We start from the raw sequence: 17,932 nt of genomic DNA on the forward strand, positions 1-17,932 counted from the left end.
AAACAAAACATGTATTGAATTTTAATTTGCATGAAAAATTGAGATCAATTTTGCCATGACGCGAAGACATTCGCCTTGTTCAAGTTGTTTTTTTTCATTTTCATTATGATCATTTTTGTTTGATACTGTTCACAGAACTTAAAATCATCTCTTACAAGGTTAAACATAATAAGAGTTGCTTTAACACGAAGTAATGTCCACAATATGTTACAAAGAATAATTCCAGGAGTTCCTTTGCTACAAAACCTACCTAAAATGACGTGTGCATTATTTATTCTGTTTGGTTGTACACATCATTTTTGAAGCAGATTACATTTAAGCATGCTACATTTGAATAAACTTTAAAAAATTAATTTAAAAAGCTCTAAATATATACTGGTACAATCATATGTGAAAACGAGAAACAAACAAATCAGATAAATCATTTGAGAACAGTTGCAGAACGTGTCCTGTATATTTAAATTCAGTTCGAAAACATGTGGGATAGAATTTAAAATAGTGTGGTTGTGACCGTATTGAATGTTTCCAGGCCTAATACAGTTCATGTCTTCTATATCAACTAAACGCACATCACACTCCTACACAACAAGTTTTGTCTGGTTGTTTGATTTTGTTGAGACATAATTACTAATCCAGTTACGATTTCTTGTTCAGATATCAAACTTTAATACAAAGTCAAACACTTTTACATTGCTAAAATTAAATCATGTACCTCATTAACATTGATCTGTCTTGGCAAGTTAGCTACATAATATGAGTTGATGTTACTTTTGCGGACTTCGTACTTCAACAGTATATCAAAGAATGAGGGCACCTCGTAACAGTTAAATAAATGACTATACACATTAAAATTACTTTTATAATAATTCCGAATTTAATACACATACTAGTATAATTGCTTAGTCCACTGCAATAGATATGTTACCGCATTATTGCATAAATCGGGTTGAAGTACGTAATCAAATATTGGACAAGTTGTATTATACAGCTTTTGTTATAAATGTTAAGAGGAGGAGCAGAGCTTTGTAGAATACGCAACCTCTCATTATTGCAGTGTTTGCATAATAGCTAGCGTACAAAGGAAACAGACAGTTAAAATAACTTTTATTATTCGCCATTCATGCATGTGTACACGAGAAACACATTTCGTTCAACAAAAAACAGATCGTAAATTACATGTGCGTTTTATGTAAGAACTATTATTTTTTTCAACATATGAAACTTATATAATCTTTACCAAAATACACTTATTTATTTGTACAGAAATCAAATTCAGTGATGTATTAGACAAAAACGAGCGTGGAGACCCCATTTTAGTAAATGTGCCTGATACCATGCAGATTTTAATTAAGTTATACTGTGTTGTTTTAATGTTGCCTAAATGCCTTTATTGCCTAGTTTTCTCCTTAGTTTTATACTTCAAATAAATTTTAAGTCATGTTTATTTTTGTATTTCCTTGAATTGTTCTTCGATTTTTTCAAAGCATGTTAATACAAATGCTACTTACCTAAATCTTGGTATATATCAAGTATCGTTTCTCTAGCACTGACTGGATGTCCAAGGAAAGTTGAATAAGACCTGAAAGAAAATAAAGGTTTATAAAACACAAATATGTATACAAAGGCTGGACTTTTACACGCAGTTAAGTCATATATAAATTATGTCGATTAGACTAATTTGAAATAAATATGCATGTCACAAATCATTCCACGATTGAGATTATATATATGTTTCTAAAACTGGCGCATTGTCATTTAACTCACGCACTAATATCTGTGCATCTTTCATTAAGTGTTAAAAAAGCTAAATAATTCCTAAAAAGATGGCTGTTCCCAAGCACTTTTGAAAGAACAGTAGTATGAAAATCACTTGATTACTCTGCAGACAAAAACGTTAACTTGACATAAAATTCCCTTGTTATTGTTGTTTCTTTGCACAGTAAATAGCACCTCAATCGTGTAACTGGAAAATTTTCTGGTATCAGGAAACATGGTTACTAGATTCAATTTGATATTTCATCTTTATTTGTCAATAAATGTGCTAAAACGAAAACTTGTTGGCATTTATCTATGTAAATTAATTTGTTTAAAATCGGGGAAGCGTTTTTAATCGTCCTAATCGGATTATTTTGTAAAATATTAAATGATGTGAAATAAGTATCATGTCTGTAGTATTGTAAACGATATCGCTGTATTAGCAATCATTCGCCCTCTTATTGATGTTGCAAAACGTGTTTGTTGTCATTAAAATTATAAATTGCTTATTTATAGAAATGAAAATCAGCGGGTGTCTGACTCTGATAATTTGATGTATAAGTAAGTGATAAAATTACCCGTATTTTTTGTTATGTCATTTATAAGCCTGTATGTCTGTTAGGTAAGATAATAAATAATAAAGCACCGGTTTTCAAATTTCTTTAAATACCTTGCAAATAATGTATTTGAAGTACATCCAAGGCACTATGACAAAATTATGAAATACAATTATTCTGATTGCTAGATTGTGAATGTCTTTATTATCAAAACACTTCATGGCAGTTAATATTTTGAGATCTGATAGAAATTTCTATTTTTTTCTGGTACGAGAATAAAACTCAACTGCAAATGATTTCAAATTTATCAAAAAGTTGTCAGTTTTATTTCCAGCGGGTACTTATTAAGAATGAAATCACTATTCACTTTGACATATCTGTTGCTCTTCTTGTATCAAATGCTAACATTGAAGACATTTTGTACATAGTTAAATGAATTCATCCAACAGTCCGAAAATTACCAATACACGTAAGGTAATTCGTTGCTTGATATAGCAAGGGCACGCTTGTGGAAATGTAACCTTAAGATATGACTATCCTTGAAATATGATACGATAGCTTTTGTTTAAGAATTTCCTAAAATCTACATGGTAAAGAAATTTGATTGAAAAATACGTTAACTGGTACTAACATTTTTTTTATTTCTGTAATACAACGATAATAAAAAAAGGTTAATGAATAGGAATACACATTATGACATCAAAGAAAATCCACAGCAATGGCAACACACATTTCCCTTTGATGACCCCGCATGGTTTATAAGCACAACATCTACTTCATGGTCAGTTTAAGGACAAAACATTAGCTGGTTAATCCCCGTTAAATGGTACATGAACAAATAGTGTTTAAACATATTTATAATAAATCAAAATTCAATGTACATGTATCAAAACGGCAAGAAGTTTGTCACCTGTGTTATTTAAGCATACTATTAGATTTTTAGGTTTTCATATTCTTTATAAAAAGCCAGACATTCTCAACGGATATTGATTCTGTTGTTATAAATTTTGTAGAAGAAGAATCTTGACATGTTTTATGGCCGTATATAAACGATTATTTGCAATATTAATCATTACCTAGCGATTAAGGTTATTCATGAAACAACCGTTACTTTAGGGCCATTAACATGTCAACAAATATTCATAAATGATACTTTTCACAATTTCTTATTGCAATTAAATTCCCTTTTCATCAATCGAGCAACGTTGTACTAAAACATGCAATTAAAAACAAAATATTTGGAAACGGACAGATTTCAAGGAAGCAATGAAACGAAATCAACAGATTCTGTATGATTGAGTCTTTCATGATGGAGATTCAATCCTCAAGACCGTCAATAAAACAAGCAGATATTTAATATTTCTTACTCTGATAAAACTCCCATTACTTTGAGTTTGTTCAGCTTTGTTTTGTGTAAGGAAAACAAAACATAAACAAACAAAAACGCTCACACAAATTTAGTTGCTTATATTGTTGTATTTCGTAACATATATTTTGATGATTCCCTAAAACAAATATTTTTGAAATTTAAAAGTAAATTTTGATGTCAAGTATTAGTGTCTGACTGCTAAAACTGGACTTGGTATACTGTTTAACAAAAAGACAGAATGAGTATTGTTTAATTAGTGAAAAGTCAGTTAAAAGAGACAATGACAAAGTAGAGGAATTTTCGAATATAAGTATAAATGCTAATCATCGTTTTTTATTCAGCCATTTAGGCATGCAATATTGCTTACCCTAGTTTGTGAATACAAGTTAAATGACAGCTTATTTGCTAAATTGTGTTTCAGTTTCACATTTGTTTCAACACAACACTGCAGTGAGAAGAACATCCCCTTGTGGAGTTAAAGTTATTTTGCTTGTATCAAAAATATCAAATGGTGGTAAATGGTTATTTGTTATCATCAATCAAACTGATTGAACTAATTGTCATTTATTAAAACGAATGAATACCGGGTAAATTTAACTTTACTAAAATGTTTATCCAGAAAAAAGATCTATTATATTTGGACAAATGCGTTGCAAAAACGAAATCTACTTTCCACACACCAAACGGTTAAAATCAATTATGATTTTTTAGGCAGTTAAATGCATTTTTGTTAAATTAGTAACCGTTTAAAATGACAATGATAAATATAATGTAGAAAAGTATAGCATCTCAAACTTAACGAGACGGAATTATTGCTGCATGACGAGTGTAACATAAACACAGATAAAATATAGTGTTTTCATGTTTATTATTCTTGGACAAAATCTACTTTCTACACAACACAATGTTAAAATCCCTTGTGATTTTACAGGCAATTTAATGTGTTTTTGTCAAATTAGTAACCGTTTAAAATGAAGATGATAGAAACAAAGCAGAAAATTGTAGTATCTCAAACTTAACGAGTTTGAATTATTGCTGCATGACGAGCGATTATATAAACGATTATTGGTTGTCATTTATTAAACTGATTGTAGTTGTAGTCATTCATTGAAACAATTGAATGCCGGGTAAAACTATATTTACTTAATCGTTTATTCAGATAAAATATAACTTTTAACTGTCTTTTATTCTTCAAGGTTGGACAAATGGGTTGATGTAAACGCGATCACCTTTCCACACGCAAAACTGTTAAAATCCCTTGTGATTTTACAGGCATTTTTATGTGTTTTTTTTGTCAAACTAGTAACCGTTTAAAATGACAATGATAAATACAATGTAGAATTTTATGGCAACTCAAACTTAACGAGTTGGAATTATTACTGTAAGACAAATTTTTGGTTAGCTTTTAATATATCTTAGAACGTATCAAAATTATCAAATGGTGGCAAATGGTTCTTTGTTGTCATCAATCAAACTTATTGTTGTTGTAGTCATTTATCAAAACAAATGAATAGCAGGTAAATTATATCTTTGCTAAAATGTTTCTCCAGATACAAGATAACTTTTAACTGTCTATTATTCTTTGAATGCTTTGCCGTAAACGATGTACTTTCTACAAACCAAAATGTTAAACTCCTTTGTGATTTAACAGGCAGTTTAATGCATTTTTGTCAAATAAGCAACCGTTTAACATGAAAAAGATAAATATAATGTAGAAATTTATAGCATCTCCAATTTAACGCGTTGGTATTTTTACTATATCTAGAAATGTCATTAAGTGCTAGGCGTTTATCATTTTCTCAGGAAAGTGTAAAGGTTTGGCTTGTAATAGTATCCAATCATCATCTACCAGTTTACAATACCTTTTACAAATATTATGTAGATCTTTTATAAAACGTACCGGATTTCTACAATGTTTCTTTTACATGTTTTATCAATGAAAAATTGCTATAATATTTAGTGGACAATGTATTTCAAGTATAAATGGTTAAATCTGCGGATACAAAAAAAAAGAAGAATTCATCCAGAAATTTCACTAATATCTGAGCTTAGCAATTATAAAAATCAAAATTATGAAATTCCTGGTTGTCGTCAGATTTATTTATACATAATAATTATGTTTCCATAATGCAGTGTAACTTTAAAATATATTCAAATACTTTTAATACTACTGATAAATTTTCAATATAAAATATGTCACAGACAATGGGTTTAACATACCTCTTCTATACAAAGTGATATTTTTAACAAGATTATATTCTCGCCTTCTCGCTTGTGAATGTTTATTGACGTATCGTCGGTAAGATGAGAGTCCCCAAACGGTATAGTAAGACTGACAATATATAATAAAACACTGAAATGTGAGGAAAACATGGAAATTCTTATTTTAATCTCAACTATTTGGGGGAAATGTTGCACTTTAGTTTTCATCATAAAAAAGAGGGAGAAATAAATTGATAGCAGAAGACACGGCTTTGTTAGAAAACTTGCTATTAGCACCGGCTTTTTTAAAAGTATATTTTCTCAGATAAGGGGCTTGTTATATTGAAATGAAGACTTTTACAGCTGACAACGCTCCTGTGGATCGGTCGAATGTTCCACTATCCTTCATATTCTTACGTTTGAAGTATATTCAATTAGCTTCCAAGGGAGCGTAACCACAATATTATCTGCTTGATTTATTTATAACAAAACAATCTGTAGAAGGGAGCTCTTTTAACATCAGTCATTACACATTCAGAAAGTTAAACTGCTGATTCAGTTTTATTATTCTTGCTGGAGATATAATGTAAAGTACATACTCTCTTTTACACCCTTGCAACGGCTTCAGCTGTATATACTTCATAACACTTCAAGTAAATAAATAAATGAGTCTGAATCTTAAAACAATTCTTTTTAAACAGATTTTCTTTAACTTTTTGTTTCTTGTATTTAATGGCTTTTCCGACCATTTTAATAAAGATTTTTCATTCCATATAAACGATTTTGATTTATAATTATCATCTAAAGAACAAACTACCATAACTACTCATAACCAGAAAAAATGATGTCAATAATGCATGTACATTTTTTGTTTGTTTCATGAAACCTAAAAATTAACATCAGTTGCAAATGGAAATTGATACTATATTATATAGTTTACCTTATAGATTCATGTATTTCCTGGTGATAACCGTTACTAAATAGTATTTTTATATTTCAAAAGCAATTTAATATATGATATTATAACACACTGGACACTCGTGACGTTTGTATGTTTTTATACACGGTTGCTGTTAATTTACCAAGAAATCTCACTTTTTAAGAAGAAAGTTTGCTGCGTTATAAATTCACTATAACGATTCATAACCGTTATATGGCCGTATATAAGCGGTTGTTTTCTCGGGTTAAATATACATACAAACGTATATATAGGGCAATATATAATGCCAAAAACTTATATTATAATACCAATATGATAATAATTTATATACAGTCTGACCTACTTTGTATGTACTTCTATCTATACTCACAAACGTGTTTTGGTTTTATCAAACATATTTTTCGAATTTCTTTCCTTATATATCTCATAGTGGAAATTGTACACTACGATCAGAATAAGAACTATAATATGGCGAGTTATTTGACAGAAAAGACAACTTGCGGTGATACACCGCCAGTAGATGTATCCTTTGAGAATTGACATAGAATATTTATTCTGTCAGATATTCCTGACTTATTTTTTTTGATAGACAGAAAATTATATTTAGTACAGCATTGTTGTCAGTCTGGTCTTTTCCGTTTTCCAACTTCCTCACAATATTCCAGATCAATTCAATATTGTTTGGTCTACAAAAGTTAATATACTAGTATATATTCAAATAAAATGCACATACGAGTACATCACCGAGCTTACTATTACTATGGACCATAAATAATTATCATTGGCTTTGTAAGAACATAGAGACTGATACTAAATTTTTTTAAGATATACTGAACTTTATCTTTTGACATCTGTTTGTTTTTATGCTTGTAAAATATATGATGATCTGCATCAACGGTTGTTTAATAAGTATAATTTTGACAATGAATATAACCATGCTTCTAACTATCATTATTGTACTTCTCAGAAGCAGTTGAAAAAACTAATTACAACAATCTAATGGCTGCACCTGAAGGCAGTCTTACCATTTTATAATGCATATTGTAATGTTAGTGATAAAGAGTTTTCAAAATGTCCTTTTTATTGGGTTGAAGACTATCATATTAGCCTGTGGCTTTAATCTGAAGGTTGATTTGACTATCTGAAGTCTAATACCAATATTGACCTTGCAATACTTAATAAAATCACAATCGCATTTTCCTTATTTTATTGATATAGAAAGGTTATAGTTGAAAATGGGCTTATATTAATTTTGAAAAATATCAATATTCAGAATTGTCTTGTACAAAATTGCGTCAAGTTTTTCTCTGCATACACGTGTAACGTTGACTTCTATATGACCAAGTTAAACAGTCTATCAGAATATCAGAATCTCATAAAGGCCGACTTTTCTCCTAATGGCAGTGTCTTTTAATTGTAGAGTTTCTATGAACTTTATGTTGGCCCTGAGTAAAACATAAATTCATTCAACTCTTGGACATTGCACAAATGCATGATCTAACAGTGATCTTATTTCGATCGGGCACATAGAAAACTTTTATTCAACTTCAACATGTTCAAATATAGCCACTGCTTAAATGAACGCAGCCTTTCAATAGATATATTTAAAAACAAATTTGATCATTATTTAAATATTTTGGTATACACAAGTTACGGCAGTTTATTTCAAATGTTTTTCTAGTGTTATAATATTTTAACATATACAGGTACATATATAAAATCTAACAATGAAATACAATGATACATTAATACATTTATATTTATGTAAATATACAATAAAGTGTAGGGCCAAAGATTACAACAACATTATAGGGCCACGCCCCTTTAATAGAATCTAAATTGAAATAGAGTGCTCCGACAATTATACTTAATTACATAAAATACATCCTATAAATATCAAAACTACTTCCGGTAATTACATAAAGACATAAATCAAAAGGCAATTAAATATATTCCTCTATATTTATCAAGCTTTCAAGTTTTTTTGCAAAGCACATTTGTTTTCTCGCCAACAATGTTGTAAATTAAATAATCGTTTGATGTGATGGTCGGAACTACTTTTTATTCGTAAAGTGTTTATTATGCAAAAACTTTTAAGCGTTTCAATATAACCATCAAACATCCATTAGCTTTTTACTTCTTGTTTGTTTTGTTTACTGAGGGAAAAGATGCACTTATAGAAAGCTTAATATTATTGTTATAATCGAGAATTTCCGCATCATCATAGGCTCTTTTTATTATTGCACTTACACTTAAATGGTGCTTAACATTATTATCAGTCAAAAAAGGACAAGAAAATACATGTATCACATTAAGTTGCTCATAAAATAAACCTGACGTTATTTCTTTGTATATTCTGAATTCAATGAAAGACAAGTCATGCAGTTTAATTTATGCATTGAAGATAATGTTGGTAACTTACAGATAAAAACAAGCAGATATGGCATCATTAAAAATATTGAACGTTATATTTAAATACTTAAATGTTCTAACTTTTATTTAATAAGTACCCTACAGATTTACTTTACAACAAACCAAGAGAGACTGTTAATGTTAATGTTAAATGTAAGAAGGAAAGATTATCTGCATTTAACCAAGGGCACGAAGATTGTGTGCTTATTTTAACCGTCCTGCGCTACACATAATCATAGCAAATGGAATTGTTATGAAAACATTTTAATAACTATAACAACAAAAATAATAATTAAATATAAATGAACACAGCAGTGGTGTTTTTGTTTTCTAAATTAAACACATTTTTCGTGTGCACATGATGGTAATTAACACGCCAATTGCTATTATCAAAGACATGAAAGAAGAAAAAGATTATATTAAACCAATGTGCAAGCTGGCATTTTTCTTGATCATTCTTTACAAAATAACAACAGCAACATTTCCTACTTTTCAAGCAAGCACAACACAATATAAACTGTGGCAATTTATTCATGGAATCATTTCTTCACACTTCCCTATTATTCTAGATCAATCCAACCACAATACAAATATGCAAATTTGGTAGCTCCACTGAGAGTACAGAAAGAGAATTGTGAAAAGTTCAAAGCATCCGATAATGCACCGTTTATCGGACAAAAGAGTAACAAGTAGGCTATGTACATACTGATTATCAGTTAAATCTCTCATGGTACTTTGAAAAGGTGCATTACCAAAATAAAATAGATAAATAAAAATACTGAGTATACAAACGACATTAAATTATAAACTAATAATACCTAAAACATGCGAATTTTTAAAATACCCGTACTGCTTTTGTCCCTCTGTAAAAATGGTGTAGCACGGCTCTATACACGTATAATTTGACGTGACGTCATTTGCATCATACAATCATAGCGTAAAAACCCACTAAATGTGTTAGTGTTACACTATAGGCACGTCAATGAAAACATATTCCTAATGAAATTTAATATCGTCTATATATTTGTTTTAATAGTATTTATCAATAATTAAATTTCATTATAATTATAAAATAAACAGCAGCAACAAAAATGAATGTCGTGACAAGTTATGTGAGTATTGTAACAATTATGCTAAAAATCGAAGCATAAAATCATAAATCATAAACTTTACTATGCTCTTTTAAAAATCATTAAAAAGGAACAAAGTTTATAAAAAAACAAAAAAAAGTTAAAATTATTTGCCAAAACATATGGAAAACAACAACAACAATTACAATATACAAATAAAGCGCACTACTAACAGAACAATTACACAACAACAAAAGAAACAAACCAATAACACCATTAGAAATATTCAATTTACCAAAAATATTAATAAAATTGGACGCTTGTTTTTTTTTTAAATTCTAAATTATAGACAGTATGACACATAAAATTATGGAAAATGCCAATATCAATAAAAACAACAACAACCCCCACCCCCTATTTATACAAAATGATATTTCCAGGACAATTCCTTATGTCTTTTCTAAAGTAAGAGAGTTCTTTCCATTTTACCACAAATTACCAGATAATAAACACTTTTAGTGTGAAATGACACATTAGACTGTCAATAATAATTCTTCTGTGATCTCAAGAGAAATCTTGCAGTAATGCTTTTAAGGTCAAAATGAACGATAATGTACCATTATCTGAAAGTATATATTATAAAGCTAAAAATGTGTCCATAGGCCACAGATGTCCCCACATTTTACTGTTTTGTCAGTCTACGGAAAGAAATCTTGTCAGAGTGACATCAAAACAACTTGATAACTTGACAGCAAGTAGACGATCAAGGGCAAATCTTTATCCCCTTTAATGAGGTCATAACAGCATATGTTATATGATAAATGCCAAAAAAAATGTTTAAAGTGATACAATAATAATAATAATAATAATAATGATAATGAACAAATATTGAAATTTTTATTTATACATATTTAAAGAGGGTTAGAGTTTAGGATTGAATAACGCTTAAGCCGGTGCTTAAGGCGTGAAAAATGTTGCCCTTCTACATTTTCTGTAGTGAGCAGACTGAATTAGTCCGAGTCTGCAATTTTCATATTATATTCTTGTTTACATTTATTCCGAGGAATCATCCTTTTTCGAGACTTTTTCTTCATTGTAAAATAAAGCTTACAAACTTGTAATCCTGTAAAAATAAAAGTTTGTATCTTCAAAAAATCTGATTAATTTCACTGCAAAAAATACTTTATATTATGTTTAGTAATTCAATTTTCGAAAGCTTTTCCTGTGAATTATATCAGTGCGTAACAGTTTCTAGCCATTCATCGTAATTCTATTGTAACTATATTCTAATTAGATCTTTTAAATGTCTCTTTTATTTAACTTAAAATTTCTTCGAGGTGTAAATGAACAACAATTGTTAATCAGCAGTAATGTGTGTGGCACATCGTGATAATGCAAACATTAAACGAGACTCAGAATACGATGTTACAAAATCACTTATCAAATACATAAATAAGTAAATTCTTTATGCTACCAAAGTTTTCCTGCAGAGTAATAACCATCACGATAGTGTAATTGGAAAACTTTTCTTCTGTCAGGAAACAGGGTAATTACATTCCTGTTATTATTTCATCTTTATTTGTCAAGAAATGTGCTTAAACGAAAACTTGTTGGCATTTATTTGATGTAAAATACTTTGTTTAAGATTAGACAAGCGTTTTAAATAGTCAGGATTATTTGTAACGTTATGTGTACTTTTTATATGTCATGTTGTTTTTGTAATGGTTTTAACGGCAAAGTAATAATTTACCACTGGCGAAAGATTATGAATTAATAATTAGAAATAATAAGGTCATATCTCTCACTTAGACTTGCTCCATTATGCATCCGTTTGATGTTTGCATCATGTCAGTCCTCCTCTAATGTAATTTCATCGTATCACATTAACATGCACATTCAAATACATATGGCAAGAGTAAGTTTCTAAACTCATCATCTATCATTATACCGTTCAAAATAACTAGTTAACTAGTAACCACTTTGACAAACGAAATACGAAAAGTCAAATTAATCTTATTAGCAATTCGGAATGTAAATTTGGTTCCTTCACATTTTAAGAAAACTATTCTGTGCAATGTTCTACAATAAACAAACAAGCCTGTTGAATTTCAAAGAGACATCTAGATAGTTCCTGCTAATGCCATTAATAATGCATATACAACTTAAAAATAAATATATGATTGACTTTGTTCTGATATTCTGTATTAAAATGAATATGCCAAATAGTTATACCATTGAATGAAGTATTTGAATGACTTAGCGGGTATATATCATTCTTTTCTATTTTTCAAACCAAAATTACCCTAAGAGGATATAAATATATTGAGCCTAGTGACGATACACCAATTTCGTAAAACTTATTGAGGAAATTGAATAATTATCTATTACAGATACAGTGCTGGTAATTACACAGTACACTGTTCTTTTCTCAAACTTTGTAGGTACAAAAACATACGAAAATAATTGCACTTAGTCATCGTTATTCATTCAAAGAAATAAACTAAAACAAAATGTGAAAACAATTATTGGTACGAATTTTCAAGGTTATGCACAATAGCAAATAGTTGTGGAATACTGCAGTGTAAAAAGAGCAGACCCTAAAGTCAATCATTGAGAGAAAAGGGTACTAGTATGTTTGATGACATTTTGTATAACAGTACTTAACGGCCCCTATATGTTTTAATATTGATATATTCCTTCAAACGATGACTTGTAAAGTAGTTAATGCAAACAGGATTCGTTCAACTATACTAAACAAATGTAAGTAAATGCGTTCTTTAGTTAAATTTAGCAATATAAAATTATGCTATCCAACTATCAGATCCAATATGACACTATTAAACAGTCTGAAAGATATTCATGCCAATTTTGAAGAAAGTTAGTGTAAGTTGTTAGTTTAAATGAATTTAAAGTAAACTGATCAAAATAACACAATTGTGATGGACTTACGTTTTTGTCTCAAGTTAAAATAGATAATTTACACTAGGTATTCATGTATTTAAAAAATAAATTCAATTATAAACGGTTATTTCCTTTTCATTATTTGTAAACGTTTTAATGTTTTTAAATGAACTTCTCTAAACGAATGTTTTTTCAAATACATATAAATAACGAAATGAGAAAATTTTGCCACTTATTTGTATACAAAAAGATACAAATTGAACAAAGGCAAGCTGATACAAATTTAGCTATATTTATATCTGAATGAAAAGAATCCTTAACGGGATATCATATGTCATTTAGTATTCTGATTTACTTCTTTAGACAATTCTTATTCCAGATACATCGTACAGCATTCCCACAGACATACCGGAAATAACATAAAAAGTGTGTCTGACAGAGGATTTGTTAGACAATAATGTTACATGCACAGAATGTAAAAATGTAATTCATTTACATTATAAACAAGGAAGAACAAGGTTATTGATCACTGGATATAACACGAAATGCCAGTATTTCTTTTAAAGATGACACAAATAAATTTTGTGACCAATGACTTAGAATTATCATATATTGCTTTTTATGTAGAATATTGGATTAGTTATTGATATTGTCTGTTAGTTATTGAAGTGATTGGAAAATAATCATAAAAAATAAATTTCGCATAAACAACCAAACTCGCTTTCAAAAATGACTGAAAAGTGATTGTGAACACTATAAGTAATATAAAACATACTAAATACATACAGTCTGATGAACATTTTGTAAATAAGGAAATATTCATAGTCAATTCTGATCAAAGTGCTCTAAAATCTCCTGTTTATAAATTAAAAAATGCCCCTGGACATGTTAGTTTCAGACACAATGTAAGATGATAAAGATTTGCTTAATATAACAACATAATGTCTGGGTGCTTATTTATTAGACTCAATTCTTTAGTGTTGCACAGGCTGAAAACAAGAACAAAAACAAATGTCCTGTATCATCTGATAATTAAACCAAAATTTCACATTAAATATTAAATTCACGTAAAATAAAATTTACTATTTTGTATACATTTGTGATACAAACATCTATATCGAAAGATATGCAAAACATTTTTCATGGCTTCCTCCATGGAACAAAATAACTGCATATATAACCTAATTTATCTCTGAACATTGAAATAATACATCAGTCGTAATATTAGCGCCTGTAAAGACATCCTCAGAGTGCCTTTAAATATGAACTGAATTATTGGCTTGTTGTTTGCGATGATATATATACGCCCGTCTGCGAAACATTCCTCTGTGTTCCCCTAAGAATTCTAGTTTATACACCGAACATTATATTTTCCTAGGCAAAAGTAAATTAGGAGGCAAATTCTAAGTTTGATTGGTGCAGCTCTAAAATATTTTTGTTCTAAATAGTTTGCAACAAAGAAACCAAACTAATTATTTTGATTTATTGAAATGTTAATTAAGTCATAACAATTTTATGATAAATAGTTTATTACATTTAGAAAATAAAACAATAAATTGATATGATATATGAATTCTATATTTCATTATAAATGCCCAAATGCCTTACAAGAAAAAAAAACGAAAACAAAAATCCCCCCAAAAAACAATAAAAATTATTTAATTATTTAAGCTCAGCAAAGCAAAACTATCACAAGAGAAACACAGTTCATATTAGTAAAGTAGATAACAAAAATTAAAATTTGAACTACTAAAATGCAATATTTCCTATTGACGACCAACCTTAAAGAACCATTACTTATCAAACAAACAGACAAACACGGGTGCAACAGAACTTGCCAAAATTAAGGACAAATAAATCATTTTTTTCTTGCAATAAAGCAATGTGAGATAATTGCTTCAAATTATTGCAGTTTTAATCCCTCATTTGCAAAAGCGTTAATTGTATTAGAATGTGATTGCTTCTTAATTCAATAAACAGAGTCATGTCATTTACAATGTATAGAATTAAGGAATTTAAGTTGTATAAGACAATCCCAATTACAATTTCACTGACAAACTCATACAAAGTAACTCATAAAAATATTTTAATATATATTAATATCACATACTGTTAAAAACTGAGAAATAAACTAAATGGCATTAACTACAGTAACTACTAACTCCTTTAAACGGATCTGAAATTTTGCGTCAAGACCTAAATCACGCAGAACACCAGTCTTGAAACATAACTTGCTGCCCCGTCCTGTTACAAAACATCTCCGTTAAAAGGTTATGACAATTTCTTATGTGACTTAACATTTACACCAACAGATAGTAAATATTAAACAGATACAACAGTAATGATAAGCAGTGCTGCTATCAACACCTTACACGAATATAAACGTTGATATTAAGGAAATACAGATGCTACAAAATTAGTTTATTACTTTTGAGATAGATAAATTACCTTTACAACATATTCTCTTTCCTTACACAGAGGTAATTAACGTTGGGATTTTCGCCTTAAAACACACTAAAGAAAGAAAGAAAAGAAGAGAGAAAAACCAGTGGTATAGAAACAAAATAAAGAGATGTAGCAGAATAAGTCTAGTACTCTAAGGAGTAATTATTTGAGCTTGCTATCAAATAATCCATGTTCATTTTGTTTTTTTACACTGAAGTCATTAACGAAGTCATTTAATCGTCCAATATCAGGAGCGAGGTTAATTAAAATTCGTCTTAATTTCATGGAAGCTGAAGTGCATTTGGGACACAAGATATTTGTTTTCTGTTTGGTTGTAAAACATTGTAGGTTAAGATTTTGCGAACCGCTTCTTTCTTTTCTATTATAGAATATTTTTTTTGTTAAAAGAATAGAATATTTCGCTAAAAATGGGACATAATAAAATTTATGTGACAGCAGGACATAACAAAACATGCAACTTCTTCGTTTTCAATGACAAATCGTCTCTCTCAATCCAACTCCAAAATGCTTTTAAATTAAAAAGCAATAAACCAATACATTTATTCATGATTTTATGTTGTTAAGCTCAGTTGTATATGTTCAACGTTATGTAAACATTGCCTGCAATTCAAAACACTTCTTTGGCCAATTGATATCTCTTTGGGAGCAGGTGTGAAAACTTATTTATGAAGCTATTTTTGTACACTTTATTTAAAAAATCCAATTGAATCCAAAATTGAATTGTAAAATGTCAAATAAATTCGATGATGTGTAAAGATTGCATGGCGATGGAATGAAATTGCATCTTTTCAAATTTTATCCAAATTAAAACAAAACATGTCGTATTGAATTTTAATTTGCATGAAATTTTTAGATCAATTTTGCCATGACGCGAAGACATTCGCCTTGTTAAAGTTGTGTTTTTATTTTCATTATGATCTTTTTTGTTTGATACTGTTCACAGAACTTAAAATCATCTCTAACAAGGTAAAACATAATAAGAGATGCTTTAACACGAACTAATGTCCACAATTTGTTATAAAGATTGATTCCAGGAGTTCCTTTGCTACAAAACCTACCTAAAATGATGTGTACATTATCTAATTCTAGACGGTGTTTGGTTGTACAAATCACTTTTTGAAAAAGATTACATTTAAGCATGATATATTTGAATAAACTGTAAGAAATGAAATTAAAAAGCTCTAAATATGTACTGATACAATCATATGTGACACAGAGAATCAAACAAATCAGATACATCGTACGAGTACAGTTGCAGAACGTGTTCCGTATCTTTAAATTCAGTTCGATTAATATAGAATAGAATTAACAATAGTGTGGTTGTGTCCGTATTGAATGTTTCCAGCTTATATACAGTTCATGTCTTCTATATCAACTAAACGCACAACACACTCCTTTACAACAATTGAAGTTTTGTCTGGTTGTTTTTTTTCGTTTATACATAATTACTAATCCAGTTACGATTTCTTGTTCAGATATCAAACTTAAATGCAAAGTTAAAAACTTTTAACATTGCTAAAATAAAATCATGTACCACGTTAACATTGATCCGTCTTGGCAAGTTAGCAACATAATATGAGTTGATGTTATTTCCACGGACTTCGTACTTCTACAGCAGTAAAGCAAAGAATGAGGACACCTCATAACAGCTAAATAAAACTACACACATTTAAAATACAATTATGATAATTTCGAATTTGAACAGATAGTATAATTGCTTGGTCAACTGCAATAGATACGTTACCGCATTATTGCATAAACCGTGTTGAAGTGCGTACTCAAATATTGGGCAAGTTAATGAAGTTATTCAGCTTTTGTTATAAAGGTTAAGAGGAGAAGAGCTTTGTAGAATACGCAAGCTCTCAATATTGCAGTGTTTGCATAATAGCTAGGGTACAAAGGAAACAGACTGTTAAAATAACTTTTTTTCTCCTGCATTCGATAAGAGGGTAATATCCGTTTGCACACGAACAACACATTTCTCTCAACACAAACAGGTCGTAAATTGCATGTGCGTTTGATGTAAGAACTCTCATTCTTTCAACATATGTATAGTATTTACAGTGTAAACACCAATCAGCATCACAAAGAGTAAAACATCGATCATAGTTTAGGTTTTGTTGACTCTATAACAGAACTATGCACTTAATGAAAGCGTTTTGTATTGAATATACATAAACAGTACCGCCCTTATTACATTCTTCGTAATTAGAGATAATGGTTTCAATTCTCATTTAATGAAAATCATAGATGTCAAAAC

At 29.4% G+C, this 17,932-nt stretch overlaps 1 protein-coding gene across 2 annotated transcripts in view; it reads right to left on the reverse strand.

Annotated features, from left to right (window-relative positions):
• LOC132753474 (glutamate receptor ionotropic, NMDA 2B-like) overlaps nucleotides 1-17,932 on the reverse strand; it is a 61,422-nt gene that overhangs the window by 29,679 nt on the left and 13,811 nt on the right. For both annotated transcript variants that reach the window (XM_060743958.1, XM_060743957.1), the window contains exon 2: nucleotides 1,509-1,579. The gene's annotated coding sequence lies outside the window, so the exon portion shown is untranslated. The remainder of the gene's footprint in view (nucleotides 1-1,508; nucleotides 1,580-17,932) is intronic.

The sequence above is a fragment of the Ruditapes philippinarum genome, unplaced genomic scaffold (genome assembly GCF_026571515.1).
Source record: "Ruditapes philippinarum isolate M1 unplaced genomic scaffold, ASM2657151v2 ctg677_1_1_1_1, whole genome shotgun sequence".
Taxonomy (NCBI): domain Eukaryota; kingdom Metazoa; phylum Mollusca; class Bivalvia; order Venerida; family Veneridae; genus Ruditapes; species Ruditapes philippinarum.